General features: G+C 51.0%; 1 protein-coding gene across 2 annotated transcripts in view; it reads left to right on the forward strand.

Moving 5' to 3' along the window:
* DYNC2H1 (dynein cytoplasmic 2 heavy chain 1) overlaps positions 1-21,994 on the forward strand; it is a 1,763,151-nt gene that overhangs the window by 1,284,544 nt on the left and 456,613 nt on the right. The gene's annotated exons all lie outside the window — the stretch shown is intronic.

The following is a 21,994-nucleotide window of genomic DNA, read 5'->3' on the forward strand; positions in this document are numbered from 1 at the left end:
TTCCTTACCTTAGAATATCCCCAGGCGTCAGTCTGGATCCGGAAACTTTTGCGTAGCAGTACCCCTGCGCGTCGGTAGGCGTCGTCTGCAGGCGTCCCCTGCGGCTCCGCGTCGTCGGCGTCGTGCGCCGTGATGACGTCGCTGGAGTATATAGACGCCGCCTCCGCGCGCTGACGTCAGTTCTTCTTTTTTCCGCGCCAGTTAGCGCAGATCCGAAGAGCAGTACTCCGGTCTTTTGACCAAGTGTTTGTAAAACTTAATCTTTCTACGGTGCCGGTAGGATGCCTGGGTTTAAGAGCTGCGACGAGTGCGACCGCATGATGTCGGTCACCGACCACCATCGACTCTGCCTCCGGTGTCTGGGCGCGGACCACGACGTGGAGTCCTGCGTCGACTGTCGGGCCTTGACTGGAAAAGCTAGGCGGGAGCGGTCCCGCAAGCTTCTCGAGCTCCGAGTGTCGGCCCCGCGTCGGGAGCGGTCCCGGTCCGGTCGGAGGTCGAGGGAGCGGTCGAGGGAACGATCGCGGAGCCGCCATGGGCGCTCCGGGAGTCGCCACCATTCCTCCGGTTCGTCAGGTAAGCACAAGAAGTCGGGGCGTCGCCATCGCACCCCCGACTCCCCCCGACGCCCGCGTGATGCGGCCGGGGGCTCGGGTGGCCCCACCCCCGCGGGCCCGCGTGGGTCACCGACGCCGTCTACCCCATACCCGTCGGTCCCTGGGGAAGGCGCGTCGCGTGAGGAGATCGAGGCCTTCCTCATTGCTATGAGGGCGAGGTCTCCTCCGGCGGGGCCTACGGCGCCTGCGGGGCCGTCGGTCCCGTCTGGGGGCCCGAGCGGTTCGGGTGCTTCTGCCCCGACGCCGCCGGTGGCTCCGGTCCCGGCGCCGCTGGGTCCCTCAGGTTCGTCGCCGGCTGGTCTCCCGGCCTCTCCGGCGTCGGTTCCTTTGGGCCAACCCGTGGTACCGCCTCCGCGTGGTGCAGCGACTCCGCCGTCGGCTCCGGCCGGCGTCGGGTCCCCGGCACCGACGCCGCGCGGCGCCACCCCCATTCCCTCCCCGACTCCGGACACGGAGTCGGACCGGCGTCGGCCGACGCCGGATCCGACGCCGATGGGGCCCGTTGACCCCGATGTCTATATCGTCGACCCAGAATATGGGTATGATGAGGATGAGTATGGAGAGGGTTGGGAGGGGTCTGAGGACCCTTTATCTCGTGCCTGCCAGTATGATGTGGACTGGGTAGGTGATCTGGGTGATGCCAGTGGCCTGGACGAGTCGCCCAACCCTGGGTTTGTCTCCCCGTCCCCTGTGGCGTCTGAGGCAGGTGCTGCCTATTCGGTGGTCCTGATGAGGGCTGCCAAGGCCTTGCACCTTGAGCTCCCCGTCGCGAAGGTCAAACCGAACATTCTGACCGAAGTGTTTAAACCGCAGTCATGCCCCCAGGAGCCTCTGCTGCCGTTTAATGAGGCCCTGACGGATGTCCTTTTGGGCACCTGGTCCAGGCCCGCTTCCGGTGCACCGGTTGACCGGAATGTGGCAAGGCGTCACCGTCCATGCTCGGACGACCCTGCCTTTTTATCCACCCATCCCTCCCCGGAGAGTCTGGTGATCCAGGCCTCCACTTCGCAGTCCGCATTTCCGTCGGCTCCGCCCGATCGGGAATCAAAGCGGTATGACCAGTTTGGTAAAAAGGTCTTCTCCTCTTTGAGCGCTGGACTGCGGTCTTGTAATACCGCGTGCCTCTTGGGCCGCTACACCCACTCCCTGTGGGATACGGTCGAAGAGTGTTTGCCGCAATGCCCCCAGGAAGTGCGGGACAAGCTCACCCGGGCCTTGGTTGAAGGCCGGGATGCGGCGCGGTACTCGATCCGTTGTGGTCTGGACACGACCGACTCCCTGGGACGGGCCATGTCCACGACGGTGGCGATTCGTCGCCATGCTTGGCTGAGATCTGCCAACTTTTCGCCAGACGTCCAAAATACACTCATGGACATGCCATTTGATGGCAGTCGCCTGTTTGGTGACAAAGCGGACCACGCGCTGGAGCGCTTCAAGGACTCCAGGGTAACGGCCAAGTCCTTGGGTCTTTCGACCCAGCGCCAGCAGACGGGTTCGTTTCGCCCCTTTCGTGGCCAAGGGAGGGGCGGTCCCACGCGTGCTGCCAGCCACGCGCCGCAGAACGCTCCCCAGCGCGGTGGCGGCCGTGGTTTCCGCCGTGGTGGCGGTAGAGGCCAGCGGCGGGGTCAGTCCACACCTCCCTCCGCTGCTGCATCCAAGCCTTCCTAGTCCGAGCTTTCGGGCTCACGTGACGCCAGTGGGTGGCAGGGTTCGCCATCACCACTCCCGCTGGCGCGCGATAACATCGGACAGGTGGGTGCTGCAGCTCGTTCGAAGGGGCTATGCCCTCCCCTTCGAGTCCACTCCTCCAGCCATGCCACCGCAGAACCACCGTGTGTCGGGGGACCACTTGACACTTCTGCAGGAGGAAGTTACGGCCCTCTTGGCCAAGGGGGCCATCGAGCGCGTTCCTGGGCCAGAAGTAGGGTGTGGTTGCTACTCCCACTACTTTCTGGTACCCAAGAAGGACAAGGGAGGCCTGCGTCCTATCTTGGACCTGCGGAACGTCAACGGCTTCCTCCGGAAGGAGAAGTTCAAGATGTTGACTTTGGCTCAGGTCTTGGCTGCTCTAGGACCCGCAAGACTGGATGGTAGCGTTGGACTTGCAGGATGCGTATTTTCACATCCCCGTCCTGCCGGCCCACCGGCATTACCTGCGGTTCACGGTAGGCCACGAGCACTTTCAGTTTATCGTGCTCCCATTCGGCCTTACCAGCGCCCCACGGGTGTTCACGAAAGTGATGGCGGTGGTCGCAGCCCATCTGCGCCGGTTAGGGGTTTCAGTCTTCCCCTACCTCGACGACTGGTTGTTGAAGGCGGGCTCGCCCCAGACAGTCGTCCACCACCTTCAGATGACGGCAGACCTCCTGCACGAGCTGGGGTTTTCCATCAATGTGCCGAAATCACACCTGTGTCCCTCTCAAAAGCTCCTTTTCATCGGAGCGGTTCTCGACTCGGCGCAGTTTCGGGTTTATCCCCCGGAACGGCGGGTCCGGGATATTCAGGCTCTGATTCCCATCTTTCAGCCGTTATCCCGGGTTTCGGTCAGGTTGACGCTGCGGCTTCTGGGGCTGATGGCCTCCTGCATCCTACTGGTGCATCACGCCAGGTGGCGGATGCGGGCTCTGCAGTGGGACCTGAAGTTTCAGTGGGCCCAGCATCAGGGCAACCTATCCGACCATGTCCTGATCTCGGAGGGCACTGCGAGACAGTTGCAGTGGTGGCTTACGGACCGCGATTGGGTCAGAGGCAGATCCCTCTCCCTTCCCCAACCGGAGCACGTGGTTGTGACGGACGCGTCCCTCCAGGGCTGGGGTGGCCACTTGGGAGAGGCGGAGATCAGAGGCATCTGGTCTCCGGCGGAGTCCCGGCTCCATATCAACCTGTTGGAGCTACGGGCGATTCGCCTAGCACTGAAGGCATTCCTCCCCTTTGTCAACGGGAGTGTAGTGCAGGTGTTCACGGACAACACCACCGCCATGTGGTACTGCAACAAACAGGGCGGTGTGGGGTCGTGGACCCTTTGCCAGGAGGCTCTGCGTCTCTGGCAATGGCTGGAACGTCAGGGCGTGACTCTGACGGTTCAACACCTGGCAGGTTCTCTGAACGCCAGGGCGGACGAACTCAGCCGTCGGTGCTCGGTGGATCACGAATGGCGTCTGAACTCGGACGTGGCGAGAGGCCTCTTTCAGCAATGGGGAGAGCCTTGGTTAGATCTATTCGCCACAGAAGAGAACGCGCAATGTCATCAGTTCTGCGCGTTGGAGTTTCCAAGACGGCACTCGCTCGGCGACGCCTTTCGGCGCGAGTAGAGTTGCGGTCTGTTGTACGCCTTTCCGCCTATACCACTTCTGCCCAGAGTGCTGAAGAAGATCAGGCGTGACCGGGCCCAAGTTATCCTTGTGGCTCCGGACTGGGCTCGAAGATACTGGTATCCCGAGCTACTCAGCATGACAGTCGGTCCCTCGATCCGCCTGCCCCTTCAGGAGGACCTTCTGTCGCAGCAGCAGGGGACGGTCCTCCACCCGAACCTGTCCAGTCTCCACCTCCATGCGTGGAGATTGAGCGGCGACAGTTGAGGCCATTTGACTTGCCTCCTGAAGTCTGTGATGTCATTCTGGCAGCCGGGCGTCCCTCCACAAAGTCGGTATACGCCTGCCGGTGGAACAGATTTGTGGCATGGTGCACAGCAAAGGCTGTGGATCCCCTTTCTGCCCCTCTGTCTGAGGTTCTCCTCTTCCTCCTTTCCCTTGCCCAGCAGGGCTCTGCTCTGGGCACTATCAAGGGCTACCTTTCTGCCCTTTCCGCCTTCTTGAGGCTCCCTGATCAGCCATCTTTATTCAAGTCCCCTATTGTGTTAAGATTCTTGAAGGGCATCACGCACATGTATCCTCCAACTCCGTTCGTGATGCCTCAGTGGGACTTGAACCTGGTTCTGACTTTCCTGATGTGCGCTCCTTTTGAGCCCCTTCATTCCTGTCCTCTCCGTCTTCTCACTTTAAAGACGGCCTTCCTGGTAGCCATCACCTCTGCCAGGAGAGTGAGTGAGCTCCAGGCTCTTTCTATTCAACCTCCTTTCTTGTCTGTTCATCCTGATAAGGTGGTTCTTCGGACTAGACCTTCTTTCCTGCCCAAGGTAGTCTCTGCTTTTCACATTGGGCAGTCCATCACCTTGCCCTCCTTCTTCCCGCCTCCGCATCCTTCAAAGGATGAAGAGCGGCTCCATCGTCTGGACCCAAAACGTGCGCTTTCATTTTACCTGGATCGCAAACGCCAGTTCCGGGTGGATGACCAACTGTTTGTTGGCTACGTGGGTGAGAAGAAGGGAAGGGCGGTACAGAAACGGACCATCTCTCGGTGGGTCGTCCTCTGCATCAAGGCATGCTACTCTTTGGCTCGGAAGGAGCCTCCTGTTGGGCTGAGGGCCCATTCCACTCGGGCCACGGCGGCTACTGCCGCCCTGGGCCGGGGAGTCCCCTTGCAGGACATTTGCCAGGCGGCTACATGGGCCTCGCTGCACACCTTTGCGAGGCATTACTGCCTGGACAGTCAAGTCCGGAGGGACGGCTTCTTTGGCCGTTCGGTCCTCCAGGACTTTCTGGTGTAGGTTGTATTGGTTCGCAGACCCACCTCCGGGGTTGGTATTGCTGGGGTATCTATTCTAAGGTAAGGAATCTAATACTAACCTGTTTCTTTCAGATGAACAAGTTACTTACCTTCGGTAACGATATATCTGTAAGAAACAGTAGTTAGTATTAGATTCCTTACCGCCCCGCCCATCCTCCCCGTTCTGCGAACTGATACCTAGGGTTAAGGACATCCCTTTCAGGGCCCTAGTTTCAAATGGCACCAGTGTTAGTTCTCACATGGCTCTGCGTGTTCTGGCGCGGAAAAGCTGTGTGCAAAGAACTGACGTCAGCGCGCGGAGGCGGCGTCTATATACTCCAGCGACGTCATCACGGCGCACGACGCCGACGACGCGGAGCCGCAGGGGACGCCTGCAGACGACGCCTACCGACGCGCAGGGGTACTGCTACGCAAAAGTTTCCGGATCCAGACTGACGCCTGGGGATATTCTAAGGTAAGGAATCTAATACTAACTACTGTTTCTTACAGATATATCGTTACCGAAGGTAAGTAACTTGTTCTTTTGGCACACTTCTGACTCCCTCTGGTGCCTTCATCCCCAAGGAACTGCAGGGGCTCCAGTCGGGCTCCCTGCAGTAGATCCATCCTCAGTGTCATCTGACCACTTGTGCAACACTCCAGGCTCTGTACTGACTCTGATGCAGACATCGATTCCAACTCCAAGACTTCCACTGCGCCTTTCCATGTTGACACAGGTACCGATGCCACTGGCATCAGAAGGGGATCCAATACGGATTCCGACACCTGACACCGAACCAACTTCAGCCTGATATCAACCAATGTCTCACTATGACATTACGAAAGCACAGCCAGCCGTAATTCAGCCCAACTGTGAACCAGTGCCTCTACCATGGTGAATGCGCCAGCAGATACCCCATTATCTTTTTGGCTCTGACTCATAACAGGGTACGGTGCGTAATCAAGAGAGAGAGGTAGGACCAGAAAGCTAGTCCATGTCCCCAGGTTTATATGCGGTTTAATCAAAATGAGACTAGCTCAAATTACTTTGTTTTACAAAAGTTATTTAGGGGAGGGGGAAGACTCTGGTGTGTTTTGTCACGGAGTGGGAACACCTTGCAGGTGTGTTCATAAAGCCCTCACCCACCAACCTAGTTGGTGGCATGCTTCATCATCGGGCCCACCCAGTAGCACCTAGCGTGCCCCGGGTGTGCTTCAACGCCTGACTACAGCGGAGCTGGTATATTGCTGAGTGTGCAGTGATGAAGGATAAGAGAGTGATGTTAAAACGGCTAGACGGTGGTCCCAGTACCCGAGGGTGAATTAGACTTTAATACCTGGGCCTCCGTCAGCGGTTAAAAATAAGGCAAGGGGATGTGAGAGGCGAGTTACGACCAGTCACATCCAGTGGGTCAACATGTTTCAGCCAGTGCCTTATGACTAGACTGGCTTTCTTCAGGACCTAAATAAAAAGGTGAGTGTAGGTAAACTAGTGGGAGTGTAGTTGGGACTATGTGTCTACACGCCCTAAAGTGTATCTATGTGTGAGAGGGGGATTCCCTTCTCAAGACCACGCTAGTTTTTGCTCAGTCAGACCTCAAGGTTGGGAGGTGGCAAGGGCTTGACCAGCATTTCTGGGTAGAGCCTGCTCTGGACCTGTAGTGCCTCCTTCGCATACCGGTATGCGAAGGAGGCACTACAGGTCCAGAGCAGGCTCTACCCAGAAATGCTGGTCAAGCCCTTGCCACCTCCCAACCTTGAGGTCTGACTGAGCAAAAACTAGCGTGGTCTTGAGAAGGGAATCCCCCTCTCACACATAGATACACTTTAGGGCGTGTAGACACATAGTCCCAACTACACTCCCACTAGTTTACCTACACTCACCTTTTTATTTAGGTCCTGAAGAAAGCCAGTCTAGTCATAAGGCACTGGCTGAAACATGTTGACCCACTGGATGTGACTGGTCGTAACTCGCCTCTCACATCCCCTTGCCTTATTTTTAACCGCTGACGGAGGCCCAGGTATTAAAGTCTAATTCACCCTCGGGTACTGGGACCACCGTCTAGCCGTTTTAACATCACTCTCTTATCCTTCATCACTGCACACTCAGCAATATACCAGCTCCGCTGTAGTCAGGCGTTGAAGCACACCCGGGGCACGCTAGGTGCTACTGGGTGGGCCCGATGATGAAGCATGCCACCAACTAGGTTGGTGGGTGAGGGCTTTATGAACACACCTGCAAGGTGTTACCACTCCGTGACAAAACACACCAGAGTCTTCCCCCTCCCCTAAATAACTTTTGTAAAACAAAGTAATTTGAGCTAGTCTCATTTTGATTAAACCGCTCATAACAGGGTACACCATCAGATGAAGATGGTAATATGATACTGGTGGGGAGGAGGATGGTGTTCTCCCCCCTAACTATACAGATGGCACCTTTTACATGGACTCATAAAAAGGCCAGTGGGCTTGATATCTCTCCTGACACATGGTTTAACTTGCCACTTGGACCACCAATGGAAGAGAATACATATTTTGCAGCCGTGGTCCAATAGGCAGCTAGGTTCTGGATTTTCTTTTTTATAAATATTTTTATTGCGTTGTTTTAACCAACGTCAAACATACACCACTTGTTTTATGTTTACAACACATCTTAAAACGTATTAATTTCTCTTTATACAGTACAATATTCATATTCGTTGCTCATACATACACAGAAAAAGCATTTGATTTAGTGTAATTTCCAGCTTAGCGCATTGCAACATAGCCAAACAGAGATATAGTATTCCGAGGTACCCATTACGAACTGGTATCCGAGGTTGAGTCTACCTGTGGGGGTTCACATATATTTCCTCTGAATGCATTCCATTTTCCCCATATCCTAGACCATTTCTTGTGGCATCCTCTGTTTGTATACACCGCTCTTTCTGCCACCGTTTGCGCTATCCATGTAATTTCTCCATTGTAGGTATGTGGGGAGCGACCCCGAACCACAGTTTCGGCTATGTTTCGTTTCGTGATTGTCATCCCCAACGCCGCCCAGTCCTGCATCCATAATTTCAGATCCGTGGACTCCCGGATATTGAGGAGGCACCTTTTTGGGTCTGGTGCCACATCCGCCTCCCCAATCCTTGAGATCACACTCATAACCTTTACCCAGTACGGTTCGATCTGCGGACATTGCCATATGATGTGGTAAAATGTGCCTGGCAGTCCACACTGTCTTAAGCAGAGGGGGTCAGGCGCTCGTCCTTGTTTATGCATGGTAATGCGTGAATAGTACTTGTGATGGAGGATTTTGAGCTGAATTAATTTGAGTTTGGGGGAGGTCGCCACCTCTCGTGGAGATGACAACGCTTCCTGCTAGTCCAAATCTTCCACATCCCCTACATCGGTCTGCCACCGTTCTCGTAGGGTTGCCTTGGGGTCCGGCTGGTTATTTATAATCTTACGGTAAGTTTGGGAGATGGCCTTTGTAGTCATGTGGTCAGTAAGGAGTCTGTCTTCTAAAGGTGAGGCCTCTGGTAACTGCGTGTCTTGTGGGATGGCGCTCATAAGTGCATGTCTGATTTGTGTGTATCTGAAGAGTTCGGTCGGTGCCATACCGTATGTATCTTGTAGTTGAGCGAATGAAACAACCCCCCCTTTTATACAGAGGTCACCTATTTTGGTCATACCAATGAGATCCCATTTCCTGAACCCCTTTGTGTTGTGTAGTTTACCCAGCCACTGGGTCTCCCAGAGCGGTGTGGCCTGCGTCAGCACACCTTCCCACCCCAGTGCCTGCTGTGTAGTGTGCCATATTTTGCCCGTGTGAGCCACCGGGCAAGTGAGGGCGTTCTTCCATGTGGTAGCTTTTAGGGCTCTCAGTATGTGGTCAGTTTGAAAGATATATCTGTCCAGTCGAAAAGCAGGTTCTTCCTGCGAGGCATGTAGCCATTGGTTTATAACCATAATTTGTGAGGCCCAATAATATATTTTTATGTTGGGTACCGCGATCAACCCATCATACCAGCCTCGAACTAGTTTGTGCATTGCTATACGTGAAGGTTTCCCGTCCCAGAGTAGAGTAGTGACTTCCGCGTCAATTGCTTTGAAGTGCGTGAGGAGAACCGGGAATGGGGTGTTTTACAGGGCATACAGGAATCTAGGTAACACCATGATTTTAAAGAGGGCGGCTCTGCCCAGCAGCGACAGTGGTAGAGACCTCCAGTGTTTCACCGCGGGTTCTGGATTTTTTAGCTACCTTGAGTCAAGACCAAAACAAACATTCTTGCAGAAGCTTTTCAGCCTGGCCCAGCCATGCCTGAGCCCTTGCCCTCCTTTAACAAGGCCCTCACTGATACCTTGATAGGGACTTGTTCAAAGCCCTGTTCCTGTCCACCATTACATAGGCAGGCAGGCCAGGAGTCACATCTTACTTCAGAGAGCCTACTGGTTCAGACTTCAACCAGCAAAGTGAATGCCAATTCATTCCCCGTGACTCCTCCAGATAGGAAGCTCAAGAGGACTGAGTCGGTTGAAAAATGTATGTCCTCCTTTACAGGCCTGGCATTCAGATCGTCCAGTGCTGTTTGCTTATTGGGTTGCTACACACATGCCCTGTGAGACATTGCCAATGAGATCTTGCTGGTTGTTGTTGAACAAGACTGTAGAAAGGAGACGGCCCTTACCTCGGCAGGGCGGCATGACGTTCCCACATCCATAGGGCGCAAACCCAGCCATGGCGCTTCCCGGTCATCCCGGACTCCTCCCCTCTCTCTCCCTCTGCAGGAACCCGTGACGGAGTGCGCAGGACCGGAAGCAGTTCCCCTTGACCCCGGAAGTTTACCGCTGGAAGACAGAAAAGACGGCGACCAGAAGGAGAAGGTGTTCCGAGCAGCAGACCCGTGGCAGGAGGACGCAAGCAAAGAACCCGAGACCGAGAGCGGAGGAAAGGAGAAGACCCGTGGGGAAGACGAGGAGGACGACGTCTGGTCCGAAGACTGGTGGAGTCCTCAGGAGGTGGCTGGAGAGCGGCCGTAACTCACAGGAGAGTTACGGCGGGCCACGTGAGTACAGCGTCTCCGTGTCCCCTCTGTTTATAGTGTAAATAGCGTTCTAGTTAATCACCTGTTAATTCACCGCCTCACTGTATATATATATATATAGAAGCACCCCTTTCGTTGTACAAAGACCCCCTTTTCGCCCGTACTCACAGGATCACCCTTTTCTCCTCCCCCTTATCTGATTCTCTCCCTCACGTCCCTCCCCTCCGTCCTGCCCTCACTATATGTCTTCTGGTCATACACATCCCGGTGTCGGTGCAGAGCTCTGACCGTCCCAAGCTCCGGGACTAACGGCCCTGTTCTCTCTCTCTCTCTTTTACATACCTCCGAGGGACACCAGGACAGAACAAGACCCGAGCAACCGCATCCTACCGGAAAACCCTTCCAACGACAACACTCCCTGAAGACTGCTACCCAAGATACCGACCTCTCCTCCGGGCATATCGTACCCTGTTTTGACTCACATAATAAATACTGTGAATAATTGCACACTTCATCCGGCCTCCTCGTCTGTTATTCCGTTCCGCCCGAACCCCTTTCCCACAAAGACATAGCTAACTATATAATCAGCACTGGTCTAGATATGACTAATTGCCTGGGAAAGGTAATTGGGACCCAGTACTGTGTTCCGCCAATATGTGTGGATGATTTCCGTAGGATTTCTTGGAGATGTACAAGACTATCTCATGGAAATGTCCTTTGATGGCTCTCACCTTTTTTGTGAAAATACAACTGTCCATTCTGTTACAAGAGATCCAAGTGTTACTTTCCAAGGGTGCTACCTATAGGGTTCTTGACAGAAATAGAAGAGGGTTGTTACACATCCTATTTCCTCATGTCAAAAAAGGACTGCACCTATGGCCCATTTACTACTCAATGCCTTTTTGCAAAAGGATAAATGAAAAATAATCACACTGGCTCAGACATTGTCTGCTCTGAACATGGGGGACTGGATGGTGTGCTTAAACTTGCAGGAAACATATTTTCATATACCTGTTGTTAGATATGGGAGTCTCTAGTTAGAAGTGGCTTGCACCCTGTCCAATTAGGGACCCTTATACTAATCAGGGTAAGGGGATTACACAGCTAAGATAACCCCTACTCACCCCCTTGGTAGCTTGGCACGAGCAGTAAGGCATATCTCGGAGGCAATGTATGAAGCATGTGTACATAAACACACAGTAACACAGTGAAAACACTACAAACGGACACCTTAACCCTTTAAGTGCTGCCGTCGGCCAACGGTCGTCACGGGCACTACCTCCCCAGTGCTGCGTGCGACCGTTGGACGTCCATTCAGCACTGGATAATGGACAGCGCAGCACTGGGGAGGTATATTTACGAAGCTCCTAAGGTGTTAACAGTTTAGAAAAAACAATAAATAACCTATCTTTATCTAAATAAAACAAGACCAAAACAACAAAAATCCAACATACACAATCAAAGATATCACTTTCAAAAGGTTCCAACAGTTCAGTCCACAGGAAACTATGGATGTGTCACTTTTTAGCACAAAGTACCTGGGATTCATCAAAGACGAAAAGAGGCGTAGGGGAAATGAGGCGCTGGAAAACAAAGTGATGCATTGATTTCTTACTCACAGGGGAGGTGATGCGTTGATTCCTTTCTGCCAGATAAGGTGATGCATCGATTCCTTGCTGCCAGGGGAGCTGATGCATCGGTTCCTTACTGCGAGGGCAGGTGATCTGTCGAACTCCAGACATGCTGCCTTGATTTCTTACTGCTGAGCAATGTCGATGGAGAACTTGCCGCACAGGTGCGATGCGTGGAAAATCCCGGCACTCCGGAATCGATGTGGCGGCAGCGAAACAGGCATTGCATTTATATTCCCAGCCATGTGCAGGCGATGCATCAATTTCTTCAGTGGCACAGCTGAGCCTACGTCAGAGTCAGAGCGGGTGTCTCGGATGTAAGAGACACGGTGCACAGGGCTTGGACTGCGTCGATCTTTCGGTTGCATGGCAGCACTGCGTCAGGAAAAGCAGGCGCTGATGCACGATGCATGGATTTTCTTCTCTTCTAGGCAGCAGAACCACCTCTAAGGGGACAGAACTGGAATTGGCACCATTTGGCAGGTTAGAACTCCCAGCAGAGGAGTTAAGGGGCTGCAGGTGACTTCTTTGATGGCCCTGAGACTTCTTAACAGGAGGCAATCACACACAAGCCCTTGGAGAACCTTGGCAAGCAGGATACAGAAAAGCAAAATCCAGTCCTTTCAGTGCCCAAGACAGAAGCAGCAAGCAGTTGGCCAGCCCAGCAACACACAGAGTGGGAGTTCTCTTCCTATAGCTTCTCCAGCTCTTTTTTCGTGCAGAATCTGCTCCTAGTTCAGAAGTGTTCTAAAAATGTGGGGTCATACCTCCAGTACTTATACCAGTTTCTGCCTTTTAGGTAGACAAACTTCAATGGGTAGTCTTTGTAGTGCACAAGGCCTTGCCTTGCTCTGACCTGGCTCTGGACACACTACAGAGGGATGGCGACAGCTTTGTGTGAGGACAGGCACTGCCATGTTCAGGTGTCAGTGACAACTCCTCCCACCACTCTAGCTCAGGAAGACAAATCAGCAGGGTGATGGGCCATTAGGATGAGCAGGGCACACCTCTGCTCCTTTTGTGTGACTTCCTAGAGTGAATGCATAAACAGCCCAACTGTCAGTCTAAACTAGATGTGGATTTCACAAGCAGACAGACACAGAATGGTAAAGTAAGAAAATGTCCACTTTCTAAAAGTGCCATATTCAAAAATGCAATCTAAAAACCAGCTTCACTAAAAGATGTATTTTTAAATTGTGTGTTCAGGGACCCCAAAACTCCAAATCTCTATCTCTTTTATTTATTTATTTATTTAACTTATATAGCGCGTTATAACCACCGGGGTCTCTAAGCGCTGTTTGTCCAGATTTACATAATGAGGTATAGCATTCACTTGATCCCACTTCTGCGCCTAGGATCTGCTCCATGCTTGTTTAAAAAGTACCGTTTTTAATTTTCTCCTAAAGGATAGTAAATTACTTTCCTTCCTAAGTTCTGGAGCCAATTTGTTCCACAGGGCTGGGAGTGTGTTAGAAAAAGCACGACCCCCCATCTCTTCTCAATTTGGAAGCTACACTTGTAAGATGTTACAAGGTAGCTCCAAGGATAACCTATGGGAGAGATAGTCCTGGTAATAGTAAAAATTGAAATTAGCAGTATTCCACTATCAGGGTATGCAAAACACACCAGCACATGTCCTTCTTTTTAAATACACTGCACCCTGCCATGGGCTAACTTGGGCCTACCTTAGGGGTGCCTTACGTGTAGTAAAAAGGAAGGCTTGGGTCTGACAAGAGGATGCCCTTGCTAGCTGGATGGCAGTTTAAAACTGCACTCACTGACACTGCAGTGGTTGGTCTAAGACATGGTTGTAGGGCTACTCGTGGGTGGCACAATCAGTGCTGCTAGCTCATTAGTAGGCATTTGAATTACAAGCCCTGGGCACACACAGAGCACTTTACTAGGGCCTTACCAGTAAATTAACTAGGCCAATCATGGATAACTAATCACAATAACAATTTACACAGGGAGCACTTGCACTTTAGCACTGATCAGCAGTAGTAAAGTGCCCAAAGTTCAAAAACCAGCAAAAACAAAATGCAGCACACAGTCAAAAACAGGAGGTCAGAAGCAAAAAAGACAGGGGAAAAACATGCCAAGAATGCCAGGTCTAACACCTGTCCTGCGGTCCCACAGACATTACCTGGGGTCAAGGTCCGCCCAGAGCAATTTCAGTTTGCTGTGCTCACTTTCAGCCTCATAAGTGCCCCGCAGATGTTCATTAAAGTGATAACAGTGCTCACTGCCCATCTTAGGAGTTTAGGAATACCAGTTTTCCCCTACTTCTATGTTATGTTAATAAATTTATAAACCGCTCGAATACCCGGGGTGTCTTGGCGCTGGCTCAGCATAGTATACGTGGAAGTGAAGAAATGCATTAATTGTTAAAAAGGCAAGTTTTCAACAACTTTCTGAAAACTAGGAAAGTAAGAGCGAATTTAATAGAGAGCAGTAAGGTAATCCAGAGTTTGGATACTCCTGAGGCAAAACAGCAGCCGCCCCATTCCTGCCTTTTAACTCTTAGGCGGTGAACAGAAGAGATCCTTTTGAGCTTAAGTTCCTATAGGTGACCGGGGCCTGAGTTGTAAAGAGTGTTAACCCCTTCGCTGCTAGGCCTCTAGGCGATTATGGCTACCCATACAAGCATGTGAAGTAGAGGACATTTTTCAAAATGACTTCATTTTTACACATAATCTTATGTTTGGAAGGCAGAAATGCAAAGTAAGTCAATTGGTAATAAGACGTGTTCTACTATTCTGTGTTTCCCTAAGTCTCCCAATAAAAATGGCACCTCACTTGTGTGGATAGGCCTAGTGCCCGCGACAGGAAATGGCCCAACACGTAATGTGGACACATCAAATGATTCCAGTGAAAACTGACCCCTTTTTCGCAGTGTACCTAATTGTGGATTTTGGACCCTAGCTCTGCTGGCACCTAAGGAAACCAAGCAAACCTATACATTTTTTAAAACTAGACACCCAGGGGAATGCAGGGTGGTGTGACTCTCACTAGGTTATGTTTCCCAGAATCCCTTGCAAACGTCAAACTTTATAAAAAACAAAAACAACTTTTCCTCGCATTTCTGTGATGGAAAGTTCTGGAATCTGTGGGGAGCCACAAACTTCCAGCCACCTAGCAGTCCCCAAAGTCTCCAGATATAAATAGTACCTCACTTGCGTGAGTAGGCCTAGTACCCGCAACAGGAAACGGCCCAAAATGCAACGTGGATACATCAAATTTTTCCAGTGAAAACTGACCTTTTTTCGTACAATGTGCCTAGCTGCGAATTTGGTACTGTTAGAACTGGGGGTCTCTAGTTAGCTGAGGTAGGTATCTTAGTCCAAATAGAGACCCTTGCTTCTAAGTCAGGGAAAGGAAGGACACCTTCTCAAATAGCCCCTGCTCACCCCCTCGGTAGCTTGGCACGAGCAGCCAGGTTTATCTTCATAGCAAATGTGTACGATCTTTGCAACCACGCTCTCAGCAACCCAATGATTACACCACAAATTGACTCCACACAAGTTTCAGTAAACAAATCATTATACGTTTATAAACAAGATATACAATGAGTCTACACAATAAAAATCCAACATATGCGTATTTGTAATATTTCACCTTGCCGGTTATTAGGCCAGCAAACCCTTGTAGGTTCTTGCAGTCTTAATGAGCAATTCTCTATTATCCAATGCAGTCCTAATGCAATGCTATGCAGTTTGTAATGCAAAAAGAATGCAACATGTAATGTAATGTAATTGCCCATTTATACCGCGCAACAATCGCTCCAAGGAGCATCTCGGCGCCCCTGCAAGGTCACCCTAATAGCAGATGTTATATTAATGCTTGAATTGACCAGGGCCAGCATCACACTAGAGCTCTGGCTATTATGTCTGGGAGCTTGAAGATCCAGGTTTTTAGTTGTTTACGGAAGTCTTGTTCTTTGTCTAGCGCTCTAAGATGTGGGGGAGAACATTCCACGCTTTTGCACCTAGTACCGCCAGGGATTTGCCCCCTCGAGTTTTAAGTCTAAACCCTGGAACGGTCAGTAGATTAGCATTAAGGGATCTTAATGCTCGGGTTGGGCAGTATCTTGTGAATTTCTTCCTCAAATATAGAGGGCCTAGGTCGTGGACAGCTCGAAAGGTGATTACAAGCATTGTAATGCAACAATAATGTACTCCGCACTGATCAAGGTGCTCTGGACGGTCTCTATGCCACTCTTACTGACTCGTGGTCAGCCTCTGCCAAAATATGCCCCCAACACTGGTATGGTGGAAAACAAAGTGCAGCTCACACTTCGGCCCCAGTACTGCCACTCCTCGGCAAGTACGGGCCGTGATACAAGCTTAAGCCGAGGCTCGTGCTGCGAGAATGGGAATGGCCGAGAGCGTTTCTCCCGGAGCCCACACCCCACCCCAGACGGCGACACGCACGCTCGCTGAGCATTACCTGGAGGGTGCGACCTCACTCACCACTCCTCGCGACGTGGGCCTCCGATGCGACTTTGTTGATTTTGGGCAGTGGGACTCGGCCCCCCGACCCTCAACAGGGATGGTTCGAGGTCCCTCCTTGGCAAAGGCAGGCTCACTTGAACTCCGGGTGTGCACTGTCACAGGGCAATCCTCACGAAGGCCTCAGGTTGCATGAAGCACACGCACATAGTGTCACTGAGACTTGCTTGAGTTCCGGGTGCACACGATCTCAGGGCAATCCTCACAAAGGTCTCAGGCTGCACAAAGCACACACACACAGCGTCGCTGAGACTCACTTCAATTCCAGGTGCCTACGATCACAGGGCAATTCTTACAAGGGTCTCAGGCTGCAAAAAGCACGCGCACACAGCGACACACCTGGAAACTTTTGTGATCCTGAGTTTCCACGACAGGGAGCCAGCTCTTCTCGGGCCCTTGGGGATAAGTTACTTCAGGACACAGCACACAGCAAAGTTCTTTCAAGCAGGGGGACACAGCACACAGCAAAGTCCGTTATGCCTCTCCTTGGTTAAATCAGCAAACTGCAGGCCAGCCCCAGAACACACAGCAAGGGTCAGTCCTTTCCTTCGTCTCTTCAGCTGTTTCTTCTTTGCAGAGGTTCCTCGTGACCATGAAGTAGTTTCAATCCTTTTCAGTCTTGATCAGTTCCATTCCAATGTTCAGAGGTTTCTGCTCTCATAGTTATACCCCTAAATGTCTTTGAAGTCTCTGTGTTCAGGGGGGCACTGACCCTTGTCCAAACCAGTGCTGGATGTCTCCCTGCCAGTGACACCTCTCTTCATTTGATAGTGGGGGTCTGGATCTTCAATCACTCAGCTGGAGATGGAGCCATTGTTTTATGGCAGCAGCCCAGGGCTCTTCACCTCCAGTGGCTACTCCTCCCCCCTACACTCCAGATGCAGGTCAGCCTGTTGCTGTCTCACCTCCTCCCCTGGGTCAAGACATTCCCCAGAGCCTGTCACATTCAAATCCAGACAGTCAATCCACAACCAGGCAGATACACACAGAATTGTTACAACACAAAACCCCAGCAACTTCTAAAAGAGTGGTTTCTAAACACACAATGCAAAAACCACCTTCACAAAAAGATGTGTTATTAAATTGTGAGTTCAGGCACACTAAACTTCACCTCTCCATCTTACGCCTTTAGGAAAATAGGCTGGAAACATATTACACAGCCTTCCTCATTCTGTCCTATGGGCAAGATGGCCTTGCAACAGTGAAAAACGAAATGGAGAGTATTTCACTGTCAGGACATTGTACACACCTTAGTACATGTCCTACCTTTCATATACACTGCACCCTGCCCAGTGGGATACCTTGGACTTACCATAGGGGTGTCTAATGTGCATAAAAAGGGAAGGGTAAGGCCTGGCAAATGGGTGCACTTGTCAGGACAACATGGCAGTTTAACAAACTGCGCGCAGGCGCTGCAATGGCAGGCCTGAGTTCTCTCTTTAGGACTACTTGTGTGGGTGGCACAATTAGTGCTGCAGGCCCACTAGTAGCATTTGCATTACTAGCCCTGGCACACATAGTGCACTTTACTAGGGACTTTTACTAGTAAGGCAAACATACCAATCATGGACAACCGATTAACATTGCACTTTACACAGGGAACACTTGCACTTTGACACTGATCAGCAGTGGCAAAGTGCCCAAAGCATCTAAGTTGGCAACGCCATGTCCGAAAAAAGGTCTAGGGGGAAGGCAACACGTTTAGGGAACTTTAGCCAACAAGCATTGGAAATGCAATAGGTCTCGCATTAGAAAAGTTGGAGCTATTGGTCTTGTAAATGTAATAATTTTTTAAGTTATGGTTATGTTTTTATAATAGCAAATGTATTAATTTTGTTATTGTAAATGCCAATATTTATAGAATTTGCAAATGTGACACCTATGGCATTATTTAACATCTTTTTGTGACATTTGTAATAAAGCTTGAAACATTGAGAGAACATATATGAACAAGTGGTGCTGTGGTGGTGCTGAGTGATAATGTGGTGGTGCTGAGTGATGCTGCGGTGGGGCTGAGTGGTGCTGTGGTGGTGCTGAGTGGTGCTGTGGTGGTGCTGAGTGGTGCTGTGGTGGTGCTTAGTGATGCTGTGGTGGTGCTGAGTGGTGCTGCGGTGGTGCTGAGTGGTGCTGTGGTGGTGCTGTGGTGGTGCTGAGTGATAATGTGGTGATGCTGAGTGATAATGTGGTGGTGCTGAGTGGTGCTGTGGTGGTGCTGAGTGATGCTGGGGTTGCGCTGAGTGATTCTGCGGTGGTGCTGAGTGGTGGTGCTGTGGTGGTGCTGAGTGATGCTGTGGTGGTGCTGAGTGATGCTGTGGTGGTGCTGAGTGGTGCTGTGGTGGTGCTGAGTGATGCTGTGGTTGTGCTGAGTGATGCTGTGGTTGTGCTGAGTGATGCTGTGGTTGTGCTGAGTGATGCTGTGGTTGCGCTGAGTGATGCTGTGATGGTGCTGAGTGATGCTGGAGTTGCGCTGAGTGATGCTGTGGTGGTGGGACATTTGTAATAAAGCTTGAAACATTGAGAGAACATATATGAACAAGTGGTGCTGTGGTGGTGCTGAGTGATAATGTGGTGGTGCTGAGTGATGCTGCGGTGGTGCTGAGTGGTGCTGTGGTGGTGCTGAGTGATGCTGTGCTGGTGCTGAGTGATGTTGTGCTGGTGCTGAGTGGTGCTGTGGTGGTGCTGAGTGATGCTGTGGTGGTGCTGAGTGGTGCTGTGATGGTGCTGAGTGATAATGTGGTGGTGCTGAGTGATAATGTGGTGGTGCTGAGTGGTGCTGGGGTGGCGCTGAGTGATGCTGTGGTGGTGCTGAGTGTTGCTGTGGTGGTGCTGAGTGATGCTGTGGTAGTGCTGAGTGGTGCTGTGGTGGTGCTGAGTGATGCTGTGGTTGTGCTGAGTGATGCTGTGGTTGCGCTGAGTGATGATGTGGTGATGCAGAGGGCAGAAAGGTACAAAAAACGAGTCTAACAGAGGGCTGAAGGGCAGAATAACAGGGGGTAAACGAGTGTAACAGAGGGCAGAAGTGCACAAAAAACGAGTCTAACAGGGGGCAGAAAGGCACAAAAAACAAGTCTAACAGAGGGCATGGAAATTCAATGAGGACTTTCCAGGTGGCATATGGACTCATAAGTACAGCACACAGAAAGTTAACAACACAAAAGGGTTCCAGGGACCAGAACTCACAATATGGCACGAATGAGATACAAAAGTAGAGAAAAAGCACCCAACCACTTTGATGAAAGCAAATAGAGTATATGAATTAAATACACACGTGACATACAAATGGGAGGAATAGAAGTAAGAAAGCAAGCCCAAGTGAAGTATGTTTGTCTTGAAAGGTTAAGGGAATGGACAGACGTCATCTGATGTTCGCAAGGCAAGCGTGGAGGCATAGAGAGAGGCTTTACACAAGGAGAGCCCTTGCCCCCATTAAAAGGTGCGGGATTCACAGGAATCCGACCATGGCAAGGTGCCTGAACAATATGACGAGGGCATAATACCACGTGCTCTGAGTTGCATTAAACAAATCAATGAATTCTGGGACTTGCAGTTTTTGTTGGCTTAAATTGAACCAACTTAACTAAGAAACATTATAACAATGATTTATACAAAAGGCGAGCGCTGCAACCGATGTCTTTCGAACAACGAGTGATTTGATAATGCAGAACAAGGAATTATTTTAGTATCCAATCAAGAGGGGGGTCATTTCAAACGAGCAAAGCCGAGAGGTTTGGCTTTTGTTGAAGAGATTAGTACAGTGCAAACGTGTAGAACGGATACAATTTGGGAACATTTTTTACTTTATATCCTGGATGCAGTACATTGCAGAATACGAGAAGCAGTGTACGTAAAACGGTGTAAATATTTTAAAGAAACGTTAAGGCCAAAGATGCATGGCATGGATTTTGGGAACGAACTTCTCTATGTTCATCCTTCATTACTGACATGGACATATTATTAGACAACCAAGAAACAGCCTTGAGAACAAGCGTTCATGTGAAGCAGGGGGGGTGGAAGGGGGGGGGGGGTGGGGGGGAGAAATGCGAGACAGAAAGTACTACTGGCCGGTGAATAATTAGGGGAGGAGAAATGCCCGAGGGCATGCTGGGGGAAGCTTCAAAAGCCAGTGGGAGGGAGTGTGATTGCTTTGATGTGGGCGCAGATGGTGCCTGTTGTGGGAAAAGCGCGTGCATACAGCACACAGAAAGTTAACAGCACAAAAGGGTTCCAGGGACCAGAACTCACAATATGGCACGAATGAGATACAAAAGTAGAGAAAAAGCACCCAACCACTTTGATGAAAGCAAATCGAGTATATGAATTAAATACACACGGGACATACAAATGGGAGGAATAGAAGTAAGAAAGCAAGCCCAAGTGAAGTATGTTTGTCTTGAAAGGTTAAGGGAATGGACAGAATTGTGATCCTGGTCCGCTGCCAAATTGCATGTTTCGTGGATGGGCTTCACTATGAGCACAAAAGCGAATCGGCAAGCAAACCGGATCAGCCCCATGTCAACAGCCAGGTTAATAGGAACAAGTTAAACGAGACACGGCCTGGCGGCCGTGAAAGTGAAAGTTGGGAGGGGGGAGGAGAAACGCGAAGTGAAGTGAATAATTAGGGGAGGAGAAATGCCTTCCTGAGGCCGAGCGCACGCTGGGGGAGGCGCGCGCTGGTCAGGGAGAGGGTGGAAGGACTTAAAGTGAAGAGCCAATGAAAGAACTTAAAAAAAGTGCATGTGGCGAGAATGCGCGTCCTTGTGTTCACGTGAACTGCACGAAATCGCCCGATGGTTAAGCTCTGGTTAAGCCCCAATATCTCTTGCAAGCTCAATGCGCAAGCGCATTGACAGGTGAGACCTAAAAAGGACCAAGTCCAACAGGTACACTAGCAAACCTGTACATTTTTTTAAAACTAGGCACCCTGGGGAATCCTGGATGGGGTGACTTGTGTGGCTCTCACCAGGTTATGTTATCCAGAATCCCTTGCAAACCTCAAACTTTGTAGAAAAACACATTTGCCTCACATTTCTGGGATGGAAAGTTGTGGAATCTTCGTGGAGCCACAAACTTCCACGCACCCAGCATTCCCCAAAGTCTCATGATAAAAATGATACCTCACTTGTGTGGTAGGCCTAGTGCCCGCGACAGGAAATGGCCTAAAGCGTACTATAGAGACATCAAAATGATCGATTACAAAAGACCTTCTTTAGCGAGGGAGTAACATGCAATTTTGATCCCGGTCTTGGCGGCCAATTAGGGAACCCTATTAATCCCAGATACTTCTGAAAACTAGACACCCGGGGGAGTCCAGGGGGTGTGACTTGTGTGGATTCCCCAATGATATCCTACCCAGAATCCCCTGCACACCTCAAAGTTAACTGAAAATTCACATTTTTCTCAAATTTCTCTGGGACCAAAAATGTAAATGTAAATGTACATGTATTTATATAGCGCAAATCACCGACACGGTATCTAAGCGCTTGCTTAGGGAACCCGTCCTGGTATTCCCCTGTGAGAAACCCCGGCAGGGTGTCCACAAGGTGAAAGGCAGGCATCCCACCGCGAGGGGCCGTAGTGGAGATTAAGCAAGCTATTGCCCAGAG

Source organism: Lissotriton helveticus, chromosome 8 (genome assembly GCF_964261635.1).
Source record: "Lissotriton helveticus chromosome 8, aLisHel1.1, whole genome shotgun sequence".
NCBI classification, from domain to species: domain Eukaryota; kingdom Metazoa; phylum Chordata; class Amphibia; order Caudata; family Salamandridae; genus Lissotriton; species Lissotriton helveticus.